The sequence below is a fragment of the Penaeus monodon genome, chromosome 37, assembly GCF_015228065.2.
Source record: "Penaeus monodon isolate SGIC_2016 chromosome 37, NSTDA_Pmon_1, whole genome shotgun sequence".
Lineage (NCBI taxonomy): Eukaryota > Metazoa > Arthropoda > Malacostraca > Decapoda > Penaeidae > Penaeus > Penaeus monodon.
The window spans coordinates 11271354-11276353 of NC_051422.1; positions in this window are offsets into that span (position 1 = coordinate 11271354).

Genomic DNA, 5000 nt, shown 5'->3' on the forward strand with positions numbered 1-5000 from the left:
TAAAATCAATTCATTGCCAGTCTTTCTGGTAAATGAAACAGTAAGACATCTACAACATGATATATACATAATATACTTCCTCCCAGTAGTTTGACAAGTAATGAATATGGCATTAAGATAGTACTAAAAAAATAATAAAATAAAAAAAGGCGGCAAGCTACTTGCCGGATCCTAATCATCCCGGAGACGAAAATTCAAAATTGATACTTGGATATAAGTAAAAAAAAAAAAAAATGTACGCCATGATTACTTTCCTCAGTGTTGTCGACGCTTTGATTCTGCTAAATTAATCATGAGTCTGAATGGCGCCAGGATGATATGGATTGTAATATTCTGTGAACATGATTTACACTATTCATTTTTCATTCATCAACATTCACCTACTTGATACGAGTGATGGATGTAGATACATTGCCAAAGACCGTCTGATTGTCATGAACTAAATGCATGACATGAAGCGGAGCAGAGAAGGGGAGGGGGGGAGTCAAACCGCCACGCTTTCTCTCCGTGTGTGTGTGTGCTCGTGTGTGTGTGTGTGTGTGTGTGTGTGTGTGTGTGTGTGTGTGCGTGTGTGTGTGTGTGTGTGTGTGTGTGTGTGTGTGTGTGTGTGTGTGTGTGTGTGTGTGTGTGTGTGCGCGCGTGCGTGTATGTGCAAGAATGTGAAGGAAATAAGCGAGAAAGGGGGAAATGAGAGCTCAGTACTTCACAAAAACGTAAATGAGTAGGTATGAAAAAAGGGAAAGCTCTATAAAAAAGGAGAGAAAAAGAGAGAGAGAGAGAGAGAGAGAGAGAGAGAGAGAGAGAGAGAGAGAGAGAGAGAGAGAGAGAGAGAGAGAGAGAGAGAGAGAGAGAGAGAGAGAAATAGATAGATAGACACAGATAGATAGATAGATAGATATAGAGAGAGAATAACATAAAAACAACAACAAAAAGCAACAGCAAAAAGGAAGAGGAAAAGCGAAAGGCGGAAATTTGGGAACAGAAGCATTAAATGGTGGGGAAAGGTGGGGGGGGGGTGTAAAGGAGAAGGCGTAGAGGAACAGGGAATAAACGAGGGAAGGATAGGGCTTTTGGAATACGAGATATGTACGGTAGGATAGGGAAATAGTAATAAGTGTGTGTAAATAAGGGGTAAGTGGTAGAGATAGAGACCAAGAACCCCGGAATAGAGTGTGGATAGTAGGTAGCCGGGAAAAGGGAAGGTTAAAGAATAGTGGTTATAAGGTAAAGGATAGAGGGATAGGGAGTAGAGAAACAAGGAATGGGGAGTGAACGACAGGGAATAGAGAGGAAATGAACCTTATAACCCAGGAGACAGAGCAAGCGTCAGCTGAAGTACCATCTCTAGTAGTCCTCGCGGTCGTCTACAGGTCGTCGCCTTAGTCGTCTTTTCGGCCATCCTTACGATTGTCCTCATGATATTTTCTCTCCAGTCGTTCCTCAAGTCGTTGTCTCCCCCACCCCCCCAGTCATCCTTCTAGTCGTCCTTCAAGTCGATAGTGTCCATCCCTTAGTCGTCCACCCAGTCATCCTCCGAGTTTTCTTCCTAGTCGTTCTCCTCGGTTATCCCTCCAGTCATCCTTATAGTCATCCACCTCATCCCTCTCAGTCATCTCCTCCAGTCATCCCTCCAGACGTTCCCCCTGTAGCACGTTTATTCCTCTCCCATCAGTTATTTTCCATTCGTCTACCATCTATCCCTCAGACCTCACAGTCTTCCCATCAGTCGCCCCCCCTCCAGTCATCCCCCCAGTTGTACCCCTCCCCAGTCCCGTCCCCAGCAATCCTCCCCTCCGTCGTCCTCCCAGTCATCCCCCCCCCGTCGTCCTCCCTACGAGCCCCAAGTTCGCTAACCACAGCGGCGCCGCCTCCGTCTTGCTCAGCTGAAGCTTACGTGACGGGGCGGATGTGGCCGCAACGAGGAAGAGGAAGGACCCGTGTTTATCGCACTGGATCGTCGGCGATCGTCTCCTGGAGGGAGAAGGGGCTGGTGAGGAGGGAGGGGGAGATGTGGGGGTGGGGGAGAAGGGAGAGTTAGGGATGTGGGGGGAAGAGGGGAAGGTATGGTGGGTAGGGGAGAAGGGGGAGGCATGGGGGAGAGGGTGGAAGAGGTGGGTAGGGGAGGAGGGGTAAAGTATGGAGGGTGAGGGATAAGGAGGAGGGGGACGGGGAGATTTGTGGGTAGGGGAGAAGGGGGAGGTATGAGGGTGGGGGAGAAGGGAAGGTATGGGGGAGGGGGAGGTATGGGGTAGGAGGTAGAGACAGTAAGGGATGGTGGGTGGGGTATGGAAGGTATAGATAAGTTAGGTATGGATTGGAGAAGGTGAGGTAAGAGATAAGGTTAGGAGAACGGAGGGAGAAGGGAAGAAGAGGAGATAATACCGGAGGAAAAGAGGGGAGGGAGAACGGGTCGAAAGAGGAGGGGGGGGGGGGGTAGGCGATGGTCTGTGGAAGGCGGGTGGAGAAAGAGGAGAGAAGGGATAAAGGGACAAAGAAGACGGTGGTGGGATAGGGAAGGAAGGGCAGGGAGCGAAGGGGAAGGATGAGGGAAGGAGAAGGAGGAAATGGGGAAGAGGAGGAAGGAGGGGGAAGGAGGAAAAGAAGGAGGAAATGGGGAAGAGGAAGAAGGAGGGGGAAAGGAGAGGAGAAGGAGGAAGAGAAGGAGGGGGAATTTGGGGAGAGCAAAAAGGAGAGGAGGAGAAAGTCGGAGTAGGGGAAGGAAGAAAATGAGGGAGAAATGGGTGAGATGAGGGGGAAGGAGAGGAGAAAGAGGGAACTACAGAAGGATAAGAAATGGGAAGGGGAAACAGGAAGAGAAGGAAAGGGAGAGAGGAAGGAGGTCGAGGAGCCAAAGGAAGAAGATAGGAGAGCAAGTGATGAGAGGAGAGAGGAAATGCAAAGGAAAGGAAACGAACAAACCTTTCTCATATTTTTCCTTCTCTTCCGACCAAGTTCCTTCTCTATAATCTAACTGTTCGTCTTCAACATAATGTCAGTCCTAGATCATATGATACGCGTCATACCCAAGGTCACCTTAGTCACACCTGGAGTCCTAATTGCAAAACCGAAAGAAAGGTGTTCCCGAAGTGAAGAAAAAAAAAAAAAAGAAAAAAAAAGAGAAAAAGAAAAAGAGAAAAAAAGAAAAAGGTTAATGACGTCACCGGATGCATCTGCAAGCTGGTCAGAGCGAGAACGCCAGGCCATAATGCAGCTGAAGGAACACACTGTGGCTTAGTTTGCTTTAGTGCTTGCTATCGCTGTTATCTTCAGTGCTATGATGCTGGTGACGATGATGATGACGAGAACGATGATGGTGGCGGTGGTAATGGGGGTGATGATGGTGACAATAATGATGGTGATGCTGCTGATGCTGACGATTATGATGGTGATGATGATTAAAAGGATGGCGATGATAATAATGATAATGATGATGATGATGATGATGATAGAGATAATAATTATAATAATATCGATATAATTGCTTTCGTTTTCCTTAGCATCAATACTATTGATGCTAAGCATATTGCTAGTTTCGGTGTTATATTATATTACTCACACTATTATCACAATCTATATCACCTGTAGGTGTTCTATTTATTTTTGTTTTTGATTAATAATTATTCAGGAATGATGGCATTACAACAACAACCAACTGTTATTTCGAACTTCACTACAAATGCTATTTCAAATACATCAGGAAATAACAACAGTACGAGTAGCCGCTACTGATACTATTTTTGAAATATATTCAGTAGTCAAACAATAATCAAGATCCTTCTGCTGAAAACAACTCGAAACCTCATAACCCTCAGAGCGTTTCAGAACTTGTTTGAAATTAATTTAATGAGTCACATTGCAATTATGATTACAGATTACGAGCGCAGTTAATGGGATGCGTAAAGTTTCCTTCCAACTTTAGCACCTAATGGAAACCATGAAGCGAAGCCATGGAAACCGCGAAAAGGGGATTTATCAGTAAAAAGAGGGAGAGTTATAGTATATCAATAGTCTCTGTGTGATGGACCAGTTTTGTTTCGTGTAATGAACGTTTACATGAATAAAACGTTTTCTTTGTATTAATGAGTTCCATCTAATAATACCGGATCTTGATTTTTTTTATTCCATTTTATATAAGCGCTAGAATTTATATATGTGGCATATATGTTGATATTTTAATGGATTTTTATCTCTTCTTTTATTCCACTTCATACGCCTGATTTATCTATACATTTCAGCTTGTTTGATTAACCATTATCCTTGTCTTTAAGGCTGACCGACCCATCAGCCACTCATGCAATAGTAATGCAGAAAACCAACAAGCCACCAGCAGTTTCTGTTAGATGCAAAATATTGATTGAATATACACTATATATACGTAATTTACGAATATGTACTGTGAATAAATTAACTGTAATAACATCAGTAATAAGCCATAAATTGGTGTTCGCATATTACGGGGTGATAATATATTCCCAATATTACATTAAACACACACACACACACACACACACGCACATACATACACACACACACACACACACACACACACACACACACACACACACACACACACACACACACACACACAAAACATATTTGCATAATCAGCTTGAATGCCATTATCATTTAATATCATTACAACCGTCAATACCCCCAACCCCAACGTAACCTAAATTACATAACCCTAATTTACGCTGTCGTTGTAATTGTTTTTATAGAGCTTATCAACTGAACTGAAACGGCAGCTATTTGGGGTAAACAACTGCGGTTGAGTTTGTCGATTCAAAGGAACGTTATTTCTGTTATTTATGAATTGCTAAATAAGAGGCGGAGCAATACTACTATAATTATTAACACTCAGTTATAGTTATTGTAATTATACTGTGATTTTAACACTGTTCAAATATTCGTTAAACATTAACACAGTAACATTATGCCATGTGTTGTGTATACCCAAGGCAATTACTTGTGACGACCACTTCAGAACTTTGTCAATGATC